Raw genomic sequence first — 14877 nt, 5'->3', positions numbered from 1 at the left:
AACAAAAAACAAACAAATCAAATTATCATCAATCATTTTATTTTAAACCATTTTTCCTGGAACTCATCTTTGATGTCGGTATTTCCATGTTTTAAGTGTGGACACCTTAAAATGCCTTATAAATTCCAGATATTCCCTTTTTATTAAGAAATTTTGTCGAAAGCCTTGAGTGAATGATAAGGTGTAGAAATAAAGTGCCATCGTCTATTTCAGGGGTGTCAAAGTCAAATGGATAGAAGGCTGAATAGAATAATTGGTTACAAATCGAGGGCCGGACTGATGGAATGTTGAACACGTTTACAAATGCCGCACGGTGGAGTGGCTACTGAAAACTATCAATATAGATAAAATAATATGTTCAATCTCTAATGTTGAATTTTCAACTGACACAAGAGACAAATGTCCTTGATATGAAAATCCCCATAACATCTACATGAAATAAAAGAAGCCAATATTGTTCAGGAGCCCAAAGTTTCTATTTTAGAGAAAGTAGTCTAACAAATAGTATCAATTGTCTATTATATACTGAACTGAAATATTTCTATAACAGCATTGGATAGAAATGAATGAATGAATGAATGAATGAAAACTTTATTCAAACATCAAAATAAAAACAGAATAAAAAAATAATTTAACAACAAAATAACGTTACATAATATGTGCGAAAAGGGGTAGTAAGAAGCAAAATGCTTATATTCCCTACCCCTTCATCTTCCCCACCGAATATACCAATGATATCACAACAATTGTAATAATATTAATAATCAGTAACAACATAAGAATAGCAACAATAACACAAAGTTAACTAGACGCACTATTCCCAATCCCCGGCACCACTCATACCCCATCCTCCTCATCTCTGCATTCCGCCAGGAATGTTCCTTTGTATCTAAACCTGAACAAGCGAATCATTGGACACCGTTTGATCTCGTATTGCAATCCGTTCCAAAGCTTGACTCCACACACAGACACACACATACTTTTCCTGGTGGTTCTCTCCTTTGGTATTATGAATTCACTACAGCCCCTTAAGTTATAATTTCCCTCTTTCCGAATGAATAATTTACGGATGTTTTCTGGCACTATGTTTTTGTTGACCTTAAATAGCAGTTGTGCAGTGAAAAATCGTACTAAATCATCTAATTTTAATAATTTGGACTGCAGGAATAAAATATAGGTATGATCTCGATATCTTACCCTGTGTATGGTTCTAATTGCACGTTTTGGGAGGATAAAAAGGGATAAAATAAAGTGCAAAAATCAAATAATATACTGTACAGTGAAGAAAATACTCAATGATTCCTGGTGTATGATTCAATAATCAACCAAGATCATTTCAGGTTGACGGAAGAAACCTTCACACAGGCCACATCCGGCCCCCGGCCCTTGATTTGGACTTAAAAGCTCTTCGAATTGTTCATAAACTGCACGTTTTGTTACTTGCATAAAACATAGGTAAGAGAGTCAAAAAGTATATGCCAAACAATCCCCATAACATCTACATGAAATGAAAGAAGCCAATATTGTTCAGTAGCCCAAAGTTTGTATTTTAGAGAAAGTGGGCTAACAAATAATAGCAATTATGAATTATATACTCAACAGAAATATTTTATAAACAGCATTGGATAGAAATATGATCAGATAAAGTGCCAAAATCAAATAATGTACTGTACAATGAAAAAAATACTCAAAGATTTCTGGTGTATAATACAATAATCAATCAAGATCATTTCAGGCTGACGGAAGAAACCTTCTCGCAGGCCACATCCGGCCCCCGGGCCTTGATTTTGACTTAAAAGCTCTTTGAATTGTTCATTAACTGCAAGTTTTGTTGCTTGCGTAATACATACAAGCAATTAGAACTATACACAGGGTAGGATATCGAGATCATACTAATATTTTATTCCTGCAGTCCAAATTATTAGATAATCATCTGCGAAACGGCGTTTCGTTCAGAACACTACAAAACGTGTTTTTGAAGCGTCTTCTGTTTTTGGTTGCTGTGTTGAAACCCTTGTGTATGACAGATGGCCTGAGTGTCGTTCCTGCACCCTGTTTCCAAATCTCAGCGGCTATTACTCAAAGCAATCATGGGCCAAAAGTGAGCTCCGACACCTTGGCTGTGTTTTTCCTTGAGAGTTATAGCCAGGGAACACTTTGAATCATGGCGAGTCTCTGAGGTCACGACTGGCCTTCTGGCCGCCGCACTTGCTTGCCATTGATATCCCATTTTGAAACGGTCTGGCTCAGCATCCACCTGAGAGCCCACAGTCTATTGTAGCCCCGGGCTAAGTTATTATTGTCGCTACCAATTTTTCACAGTTAAGCTTTGGAGTGGCTGGCGATGGGGTCAGAGCCTCCACATCAATACTGTACATAGTCCACACAACTTATATGGCCCACCGTTGACCTCGGACACTAACTCCTGTTGTTGAAGAGATTTAATAAAAACTATTTGAAAAAACAGACGAAAGATTCCCAAAAAAAACAGAGTTTTCATTGGTCCTGGATTGAAAACATTACTCTTGGGTGGTGCAGCAGTTTTCCATAGGGGAAGTGCAAAAGAGGTTAATGTTTACAAGCTTGAAGCCGGGTCTTGCTTTACTGCCTCTAAAACGAGGGACACTAGTCGCCACCTCTACGGCTCGAGACGTTTGTCCGCTTACGACTTGCACAACTTACGATTGTTTGTCATTGTTTACGGTGCGGTCGTATTTCGAAGGCCTGAACGTTTCTGGCTCCGTTTATTTCACTAGCCGCTAAGATGCGGTAAATTACATCGGACAAGAAAAGATCTCCTTTGTCTATCCAGTCTGAAATAGGACAAAGGAAGACCGTTGATTTAAAAACTATAAATAAAAGAAATATGGTCGGCAAAATAAAAGACACTGGCCGAGTGACTTTATGATGAAACTCTACAACAATTCGGCAATTGGCTATTGTGTCTTGTGGCGAAGGCCTATCAAACCCCAGATGAGTTTTAATTATATGGACTTGAATACGCCAAAGCCAAGGACAAGTACAAGTGAGTTATCCACAACTAAAAGTACCTATTTTCTCATAAATGAATGAGTATTGTTAGCATAAATTTTGTTAACTCAAAAACCGACCAACCTTCACATAAAATGAAATGTTTAAACTTTAATAGACACTGAAAATAAGGAGAGAAGACATCAATGGATTTTGAACATTCAAGGTAGACATCAAAAGAGCCTTCAGAAAAGAAAGTCCAACCTGTTCTATTTGCGGTCCTTTCTCAATGTTTCTTCATTTTCCTCATGTTGAGGTTTTTGAGTTTTCCTCGCCTTCATGTAGGTTTTAGATCAGGGGATGTGTCATAATAGTAGGTTTCTCGAGTCACTGTTAATAGTATTGATCTTAAGTTTATTCCTGCTCCTCCAAATTTAGGGTTAACCATGGCTGATATCTATAACGCTAAATCCTTTAGGCCCACTTTTGATTTTTTATTTAGGCCGTCTGTGCATATGAGGACTGGAATAGTAAACGGAATGAAGTGCTTCAAATTTTAGGGTAAAGAAATATCTATAGCAATACCAGATTAGGACACCTGTACACCTATTTTCATTAGGTTGAAGGACGAACTCGGATCTAGTTTGAGCATCAATAGTTTTTGGATTGTATTACAAGTTTCTTTCCGGAACTCAGAGCTAAGTTCCAGAAAAGGGACAAAAAGAGGATAATGTAAAATGTGATTAAAGAGATGCGATCAAAACTGAGGAACAAGTTTACTGCAGAATACAGGTACCTTACAAGTACACTAATCCCTCTGTTATCTCGGTTAATGTGGACCACAACTTCTCACAAAACGTGAATACCCGTGAAGTAACAATCCCCCTTCACAAAAGCCCCCAAGGGTCAAACTTACCTGGAGATGACGTCCTCACCGACTAAGAGTATACGACTGCAACAAAATAACAACTTTAGAGCTACAAAAAGAAACACAGAACACAGAATTGCACTTAAATAAATGGTCACTATTTTCATCAAACAAAAGAACAAGAAAATTGGAGGGTGTGAGAAAGTAATTAAAAAAGCAGCTGGCTAGCTAGACGCTACCATCGGGTGTAATCAAGTGGAGCCAGGTCTCCACAATGATTAAAATACAACCATCCCGAATGTAGCAGGCTCCATGAGTTGTAGCTTCAGGTAATAAGTTTGATGGGTACTAGATGTGGTGTTGGTGAGATACAGCCTTGTGAGATTTTTTACGAAGCCGTACCAGTCACTTCCGGAAGCCGAAAATAATCCACGGAGCACCTGCTGGTGATCACAATTTTGTCGCCCTATTCTGACTTCCTACAGAGTCTGATTAAATTGATAGATAGATAGATAGATAGATAGATAGATAGATAGATAGATAGATAGATAGATAGATAGATAGATAGATAGATAGATAGATAGATAGATAGATAGATAGATAGATAGATAGATAGATAGATAGATAGATAGATAGATAGATAGATAGATAGATAGATAGATAGATAGATAGATAGATAGATAGATAGATAGATAGATAGATAGATAGATAGATACTTTATTCATCCCCGAAGGGAAATTCACATTTTTGTTTTTTTTTTCAACGTAACAAGTCGCAAAGAGCTATCTGGCGCCATGCTTCCCAGTTTGTTTTGGTTGCTACATTGACTTGTGCGCCTGCCCTGCTGTTTGACTGAGCATCACACCTGTCAACCTCCGGGGCTCCATGCCCGTACAAACTGTTGTATTTTCCCGTACAAAATACAAAATAATTGTACACCATATATTTATTTTCTGAATGATGCATGGTGGGAAATCCCCAGGTGGCAGACGCATGCGCACAGTAGCATCAAACCGCTCGCTTCGTTTGCAACGAAAAAAACGATACCGAGGTAGAGGCTTCCGCGGCGAACTCCTTTGACTTGATTGATGTGCAGTTCCGTGATAGTCGGTGTATAGCGGATGGTACCCATCATTGACAAATTTGCGTTTTTCCGTACAGATTTCCTTGTACGTCGTACTCGTCTTAAAATGCATAAAAAATGTACTTTGTACAGCAAAACCGTACAGGTTGACAGGTATGGAGCATACACCAGCGTGTCACTGTCGCGCACACAGGCAATCATGCCCAAGCAACACACACACACACACACACACACACATACAACCTCCCCCCGAGATGGCATTTGCTGTCTGCTGCAGGACACAATGCATGATACGTTGATGTCAATGACAATAAAGACAAATCAAAACCGCAAAGCAGTGAACCAGCGATAACAGAAGTATGAAGTAGTGAGGGGTCTCTGTATAACCAAGGGCGCCGAATCAGGTGCCTGATGTCAGGGGTCAGATGCGCAAACTGGACCAAGCTGATAGTGGTGAGTGGTCACGAGCAGTCTTGAGTGGTAGCCTCTGGGACTGCCTGTGAACTGGATTTTTGTTTTTATAAAAAACAACTTGTGTGAAGAGGTGCTCTCATAAAGAGGTACCATAATTTAAGAGCTGTGCAGAACTCATTTCTGCAGTGTGAAAATAGCTTAGCCTCAAGACTAGATAGATAGACACTTTATTCATCCCCGTAGTGAAATTCACACTTCCAGCAGTCTGCTTTGTTGTTTATTAACAGATTAACAGGATGCCCTCGGGGTGCTGTCTTGTAGTTTAGCTACAGCGGAGTGGATGACGTCACACGCTAGTCCAAAAGTTCGACGTCCCTGCAGCAGATGGAAATCTTTGTGCCCAGGGATACACAACCTCGTGTTAGCGAGTCCACCTCCTCTCCGCTTCCCGCAGGCTTTCGTGTTTCTGTCTAACAGCGCTGAAGCTCTCCACGTTAGCGTCCAGGATGCTAAACGTGGTCCACGCTTCCGTAAAACACAGCAAACTGCACTCCCTGTACGCTTTGATGTTTTTCACCAGCACAGCCAGTTCGTATGTCTTATTTGGTAGAGAGTTCACATTTACCATTATTACACACGGTACCGAAGACTTATAACGCCGCTAGCTGCTTAGCTAGCTCCGGCTCTCCATCCACGATAGGGCCCCCTCATCACGCTGGCTCGAGAATTCTTCAGGGCAAGGAGTTGATTCCTCGAATAAACGCACTTTTGTGCGTTAAAACCCATAACGATAGGATAGAAAGTAATCCAAAGTGTAGTTGTCAAACGGGACGAAAAACACAGAAGATAGAAGCAGACATTAAAACAATAAATCCCAAAAAGTGCAAAATAACACAGAGCTGCTGGAAAGGCTGCTGGAAAGGCTGCCGCTGGTGGCGGCGGCGCTTTGATCTCAATCACACAAATTCTAAAAGTCTACTTTAATTTTAAAACATAAAAGGCCATAATTTAGAAAACCAATGTTTGTGCGGTACAAATAGAACATTTCTCCTGCCAGTCATCCTGCTGGCGCTGATCCGTCTGATGTCTCAGCAGAGGCAGCAGACGGCTAATGCACGTGGCGCCCAGTGGAGTGCGGGCCTGTCACTCACCACAGTTTGCCATTTTAGTCAGGTACAGGAGACTGGGGAGAGGGAGTCAGGAGGAGAGGAGGGGACGTCCGTTTGGCGCCGAAATACCTACAGGCAGACGCAACCTGACAATAATAATATTTCATCATGATCTCCGCAAAGAAATGGTTCTGGAGAAGGTCGAGCGGGATGAACACAGTCGAGGCGAACCTGCAAGATGTGTTTTGGTGACTGTGCAAGAAATAAAACCAATGCTTGTCTTTATGGTTCTCCTTATTTGTGATATTTGTTTTGTAAGCAACTCAGTTCATGGCGGACAGCATGTCATTAGTGTGGGGCAACCCAAAGTCCTTACCCTACAAGGCAGGTTGCACTGGGTGGTTTGAATCGCTCTTTCCTATTGGGCAAGGTTGTGAACAACCATTACTTCCCTGTTCATAAATTGGCTACAGGGAGTGGTCCCGCCTCAGTCCCAGGAAGCTGTATGTAAGGCCAGTTGCCCAGAGGGAAAAGAGGGAAGAAGACAAGGCAGGTGAAGCAAACGCGCCAAATCCTCAACGCCTCTGGGGTAAGGAGCCAGTGGCCGAATCTTATTTTTCTCAGAAGTAAGAGAAGCAACCACGTTTTTGTTTGGGATAAAGACAAGGCAGAACCCTGGCTTTTGGGAGCGCTTGAAGATTTCCTTGAATTGACGCTAACTGTTTCCTTTCTATTTGCCTAATGTGGTCTTGCCCCAGGAAGGGGAGACAAAAGGATCTCTGCAACCTCTGAGCTCCACCGACCACAAAAGCCCTATGTCTTGTAAGGGTCCAGCTTGTCTACACCAGCTAGAGGGCGCCGCAGTGTTTGAATTGTTAAGTGAGCACATTAACTCTAGCAGTTTAAAGCAGCGAGGAGAAACACCTCTGTGTCGGATCTTTTGCTTTGAACAGTGGAGATTGACTTTTGTCAGGTTTTACTCCCTCTCTCTCTGTTCGGGACCTCAGCCAAGAAGGTCGTGATTTCTTTGCTCCCACCATCATGTAAGATTAAACTATATACATGTATTTTATCTGTGCAAATATAGCCACTAAATAGTTTTAATAATGTCTATCCCTGACACTTTGCCTTTTCGCCAGCCGCTTGTTTTTCGACTGTGTTTTTCTTTTTTTTCCTTTCCTCTATTGCAGGGCTTTGTGTTGAATCCCCCCACCCATTTAAAAACTCTCAAATTCCTGCTTTTGTCTGCACTTCTTTTCTGCCTTGGAGATGAAGCTTAGTTTTTGGACCTCCCCTGGTCTCCCTATACCGTTTTTGGTCGTAAATAAATCTTTGTTTGTTCAACTCTAGAAAACTGTCTCTTGGTTTTGTGTTTTCCGGGTGTAAAACCTAACATTGATTCCTCGAGTTGCCACAGGTGACAAGTGACAAATGGCAGCTCAAGTAAGACATTCTCAGCACCAAACTCTTACCACTGCACTGCCAGTTATATAAATGATATATGAAAAGGCATTGTTTTTTTATTTCATCACACTCTCTTTAGTCTGGGTACCAGAGACAAATTTTAATTTAATTTTGCCTTTCAAATGTTACAATGACAATAAATTTGTGAATAGAGTCGAAGAATATAATATAATTTATTGTCGATGTAACATGTGAAACGCATGACGAGATTAACATTCATTTCTGGTACCGTTACTAAAAATAGTGTGTTAATCAGATTAAATCTATTGCCTTTTCGCAAGTTACCTAAACCGCTGGTAGTTCAGTGCTCTGACAACTAAGCTGAATTTGATGGTGCATGGCAACACAAAATGTTACAGACCAGAACGGACTCAGGACTCAATTGCATACGATTCTCAGTTTTTATTGAAAAGAGAGTGAGAGTAAGGCTTGCTTGCTTGATCCGAGGACTGACGGAAAACGGAAGCGAGCGAGGCGGGAGTGACACTTCCGTGTCGGACGAAGACGCTTGGCCGGGGCTGGAGATCAGAGGCGATGTCAAGTTCCTAATTGGGGTCGTAGGCAGGAGGCAGGCAGAACAGGCGTAGTCAGGTCCAGAAACGGGTCAAAAGCAAAGATCAGACAGGAGTCGGACGGGAACGCTCACTGAGTGAAACACAACAGCTCGCAACAATCTGACAAGGACTGAACTGAAGCCGGGCGCTTAAGAAGGGTGTGGCCACCAATCAGCTTGTCCGGGCTGTTGGTGCCAATCAAGCCGCTGCAGGTGTTCCAAATTGGCAATTATGACACAAAAAGTCTTTGTACTTTGGACTTCCCGTGAAAAATCTCTCTCTCTTGTTATTTTATTGATCCCTTTACTGTGTTTTCCTTCTCTTTATCTCTTTAGTCTCTATTTGGTTAGCATTTATTTCAGAAAACATTTTGTTTTATTTTCTGACTTTTGTTCTGTGCAAAATCCAGAGAGGTGTATTTGTTTGATATTTGTTTACTTATTAGTGTTGTTATTTATTTTATGACTAATTAAAAATGAAGAATCCACGAGGGGTCATATAACTGTGCCTCCATGGAAAACAATGCATTTTTACACTTAGGCACTCTTGCAATCATCATCCTTTTACAGTTACAAACTGACATTGCCCCTTTTCAGAAAGTTTGATTTACGATATTGCGGGGGATCTGGTCCCCGTTAACCACGATAAACCGATTATGGTATCTGGGTATCGTCATATTCAACATGTGTAAAACAAACTATCCGGTCTTTTTCTTTGGTGTCAACTCATATTTGCAAGGGATTATCACCATCTACTGTTAAGGAGTGTAATAAACCCTCCGTTTTTGTTTTTTCTTTTTTAAGTAGTTATTTGCCAAGGCAAAGAACAAAAACCCACTTTTGGACTCGCGATCCACCAGTTAAGAAACTCTGACCTATTGGGCCTGGCCACTGTGCTTTTGCTTGTCCAGAGCATTTTGTTTATGTTGGCTTTTATTGAAACTCAAAATTGAAAATATTTGTTTGTATGTTATGTAAGTTTGTCAAGTTGTTTTACACACATGTACAACTTGGCAATGAGAATGACGCACAGGAAGATACAGTCAGAGAAGGGTTCGGGGTGACTATTTAGCCAATCAGAATGCAGAACACAATGCACGCTAAAAATCTGCCAAGTTGTTAAACTGCCGAAAGTAAACTGCGAAACAGCAAGGGATTACTGTATAGCGGTTAGCACTGTCCCACACTACACACAAATTAACCTTCAGCGTCTTTGTGTGAATTGCATACCTGTCAACTACGTTTTTTCCATACAAAGTGCGTTTATTATGCATTTTAAGACGTGTACGACGTACAAGAAAATCTGTACGGAAAAACGCAAATTTGTCAATTATGGGTACCATCCGGTATACACAGACTATCACGAAACGCCAAATCAATCAAGTCAGTTCGCCGCGGTAGCCTCTATTTCGGTATCGTTTTTTTGTTGCAAAAAAAGCGAGCGGTTTGACGCTAGTGTGCGCATGCGTCTGCCGTCTGGGGATTTCCCATCATGCATCATTCCGATCACACGTGAACAAAGCGAAAGCAGAGCAATAGGCCTACATTACAACATCGTTTTGAATTTTCTTTGGATACAATCATCAAGTCGCAATGGCCAAACCTGATTTAAAATGGCGTAAGTCATTCTGATCTGAAATCAACAGGTGGGGTTGATTGAGTAAATTTGAAATACATGCGGTCTTAAAAAACATCAGATTTCATGTGGTAGTTGTGCAGTGAAAGAAAGTCCGTCTCTTTTTAGAGAACCGGCTTTTTCAGCTCAACTTATTAAAGAGAGCCAGCTCTCAAACGGCTCACTTGCTTTGATGCATTATACATTACGAATTATTATGTTGTATAAAGAAGTTAAGAAAAAAAGGAAGTATAAAAAGAGAAAATAAAAAAGACAGGTTTGTGGTTATCCCTTTAATCAGTATATTACCAACAATAATTTAATTCAGAAAATGAATTCATAATTTGAATAAGAACATGTATTATTCTACTTAATTATATCTGCATGTATGTTTTCCTTCTAAGGTGAACGTCCAAGCTACTTAATTTTTGAACTTTTTTAATAATAAACCTCATTCATGTCGAGCAACTCAGTATCTCACAACAAAATGTTAATTAACAATATGATATAACGAAACACCTGTACAATATAACATGTTAAACTACATAAATCAACACGTTTGAAAAAAAATATGGTGTAAGATTATTTTGTATTTTAAATACGACAGTTTGTAAGAGCATGGAGCTGTGGAGGTTGACAGGTATGGAATCGGGTTTAACACTTGGTTATCTTTTACCCGACTAGATGTCGAACAAGGAGATCGTATGGGTGTCATGACATCAACAGAAACCTTTCTATTATTCTTCTTTAACCTCAATATGGCTTTCAATGCCATTAGCATATAAATGACGCCTGCAGACACACGCAAACTAAGCTGAGTGTATGTGTTGTCACAAGCTAGATGAGAATGCTTTTAGGCTAATTACAGAAGATGAAGAGGGTGATGCCATTTGGTCCAATATACCTTTGAGCTTCGACAGATACAGATCGACAATGCCAGGGCCTTTAAAGAATAAAGGCTCTGAGGATGTGTGTGTTTTTAAGAGAACATGGCTCTTTAATGTTCTCAAAGTCTGTCTTTGTTAGTTAGTGATGTGATCTTACACTCCAGGAATATTGCAAAAGACACAATTCCGCTTTTTTTCAAGACAATTCCAACTCATGAAATCTTAGCCAGCAGCGCCCTCTGTGGTGACATGGTCGAATAACACCAATGACTTGACATGCAGGATATTTTTGTGTATGTGTCTTTTTGCAAGCCTTTGGAAACACATGGTGTTTTGGGTTGACTTCCACGCTCTTTATTTCTGTTTGAGCAATAGGTAAGCAGTTTTTGTTAAATCTGTACTATGTAATATTACATCCATGCCTTATTGTTCATACAGTGAGAATAATTCTACCTACAAGATTTTAAAGTATATCACAAGCCGGCACTATGCACAAAAGCTTAAACGAAGATTTAAGTTTGTCAGTTTTAGATCTACTTGTACTCGTTATTTATTTATTTTCCTTGGCTGAAACATAAAGATTGGATATGATGAATTTACAGTAAATGACCTTGAAAAGTGCAGAATATAATGACATATACATGTGCCTTTAATGTGAAACAGAAGCAAAGGACGAAATGTTATCACCACAAAATGTTTTTTCCCCCAAAAAATATAAAAGCCACAAATGATGCAACGCATATTGTACGATAAAATACTGGAGATTTTAAAACAAAACAGTTTCTCCCCAGTGATTTAGGATCTGGCAGTGTTTAGCACATTCGCCTAACACGCTAAAGGTCCCCGGCAAGAGACTACGTGGAATCATATGTTGGCCTGGAGAGGGATGGGCACCACCAGGCTGTACTTACCCAAGACACATGTTGGAATAATGTACATAAGTTATTCAACTTTACTATAATTTATGTGTGTTATATGTTTGCTTGTGAGATATTGTGCTTACAAAATAGGATATTCTCTCAGCAAAAGTCTTCTACTACACCCTGGCAAGAAAGAACTAATGGTGTGAATCAGTTACAGATTTGACCTGAAGGCCAAGGATCTTTTCCTGAGTATAGCAGAAGAGAGTTATTTAGTCACATTTCAAATAACAAGTTGTTGTGCAAGAACTGGTTTCAATGGAAAATTCAACCTTCAACCAACCCCTAACCCTTAGTGTTGAAATCACATTGTAACCAGGGCGTTCCTTTTCTAAATAAAAGGCAAGGCAAGGGAAAACTGCTTTGGAGTGAGTTGGAGGTCTGTAACCAAAAGCAGTTTTCCGTTCACTTCCCTTGCAAGTAAACCATACACAATTCTCTGTGTCTTTTTGTATGCAGGTTTTTGTTACAAGTGTTGGGTTGAACCTGACAACACACCACAGGAAATGGTGCCACTGTGACCTTTGAGGTTAAGGGATCCAACCAACCAACTAACTAACACTGTATACTGAAAAAGAATGGTGATCAGATGTTTAAGGTGCATTTGAGTCAGATCAGGAGGCTTCTCCTACTACTGGTAACCATTGAAACCAATACTGTCTATTTCATGTGGGGGAGAAACACCTGCCTCCAAAAAATGGACTGGAGAGGAATGGGCGCCACCAGGCTGTACTTGCCCAAGACACACCACAGGACGTGGTGCCCCTCCGACGCTGGCTGTTGACGGATCCCGGAGCTGTGAGCACGATTGATCAAACATCATTAGATTAAGAAGAACATTTCTTTTAAAAACAACTGTGAATATTATGATGGCCGCTTGCATTTTAGTGACTAACACAATGAATTAATCTAAATAAGATTTAACACACATAGATAAATTGCTTTTACGTTAGGCTTACAATTGTTTGTTCTTTAATTAGTCAGTAAAGGAATTTAAATGTCTTTAAATGTCTTTTTAGTGTTTACAAAATACTTTAGAGTCACTAAATCGCAAATCAAATTAAAAAACAAATGCAAACAAATTTACGGCTTTATCTCTTCAAACCTTTATGTCTAATGTGACCATATGTAGACATTTGGCCTGTGTTTGTTAAGCACTTAGAGCAGGGCCAGGAAGAAAAAAAAGATGGATTAATCCATTTTTTTTTAATCTGGCGTTAGAGATTTTCAAATCCCATACCTCGGTGATAGACAAGGAAAAAAGATCATGCTGCCATATCTGATTTTTCTCATGCATTGATGAATAACTATGTATGAAACAAAACTAGAACAAAAAGGGAACAAAACAAGAGCAAGAACAAAATGAGAAAAAAAAAAAAAAAAAAAACACTGGGACAAGAGCGGCACGGCAGGGCAGTGGTTAACGCATGTGCGGCACAGTTCTGTGGTCATGAGATTGAACCTCCTGTGTGGAGTTTGCATGTTCCACCCGTGCTTGCGTGGGTTTCCTCCGGGCACTCCGGTTCCCTCCCACATTCCAAGAACATGCATGTCGGGTTAATTGGCCGGTCCAAATTGTCCCTAGGTGTGAATGAGCGAGGGAATTGTCTGTCCCTGTGTGCCTGTGACTGGGTGGCAACAAGTTCGGGGTGTCCCCTGCCCACTGCCCGAAGATAGCTGGGATGGGCTCCGGCACCCCTGCGACCTTACTGAGGATAACCTGTGCAGATAATGGATGGATGGATGGATATTCTAAATTAAAAAAAACATCTGAAACAAGAGATTAACATCAATGTTGTAGTTCTTCAAAACAATATAAATAAAAAAAGAACATCATTTAGAGCTTTGCCCATTATACAATAATGTCGAAAAACAATGTTAGTTTTTATGTAAACATTTAGGAATGTTATGTGTTTATAATTTTAGTCTGTTTTTAAGATTGGAAAAATGCAAATGAAATTAAATAGGATGCCAGTTCAATATTTTTACCCTTCTTGTCCAATGTTGTTCGTTTTGAATATTACATCATTGTTACTATTGGCCTACTGTGTGGCTATTCTTTGATTTCCACACCCTTAAGGGCTGATCAGTTTTTTTTGTAACCATGAATATTTAATTACAAAGAGGAGGGTTTTAAAACAAGATGTAATTATCTTATCTCATTATCTCCTTGTCCTCCTCACAAGTTCAAAATCCATTGAGGTCTTCTCTCCTTATTTTGAGTATCTACTATAGTTCCAACTCAATATTTGTAAAATATTTTTTAATTGAAAAAATTTACACAAATAAAAAGACTTTTCTCCTAGCAACCCGTTGCGTATGTTACACAAGAGTTTAACATTAAACAATGTCGACATGCTGATCAAGTATTCGAAGCAGCGACTTTTGACTTAGACAATGAAAAACTTTGCGCACAAAAGCACCTGGACCTTGCCAGAGGACGAAGCGCACATAAACAAGGCAAGTATTTGGCCCACGCTCATATAAACTACAGTAACCTTGTGTTTGCGAGACACTTCTTCATTTAATTGGAAACTTTGTTGAGGTCTTCAATGGGACACCACACTGAAGCTGTCTTTTTCTGATGATTTCCATCAAACTTCTGAGAAATGAATTAAAAAGACAGACCTTGACACAATGGCAAGGTTGCTTTATTGTGCTTTTAGTTTGTAATGGATTTGTGCTTTTCTTCAGGGTTACACTTTTTGGGGGTAGAAAAGCTATTGGACTGTGTCATTGAGGACAAAAAGCTTGGGTATAAATATTTAAAGCCAGTGATAACGGAAACTAATTTGAAGTCCAAGGTATGCCAGGAGCTGAACGGTTAACATTTGTCAATCCCTGAATGGCAACGGAAAAATACGAAATATGAATGCTTGTGTCCTTGTCAAGGATTTTACAAATTGTATTGCAGTCTAAAGCATTCAAATTACTCCACGAGAAAGACTTACTTAACTTGGAAATACATCGTTTTGATAGGGATTGAAATAATG

The sequence above is a fragment of the Urocampus carinirostris genome, chromosome 8 (genome assembly GCF_059441175.1).
Source record: "Urocampus carinirostris isolate Australia breed hairy pipefish chromosome 8, RoL_Ucar_1.0, whole genome shotgun sequence".
Classification (NCBI taxonomy): Eukaryota; Metazoa; Chordata; class Actinopteri; order Syngnathiformes; family Syngnathidae; genus Urocampus; species Urocampus carinirostris.
Note: the sequence above shows the minus strand (reverse complement) of the source record.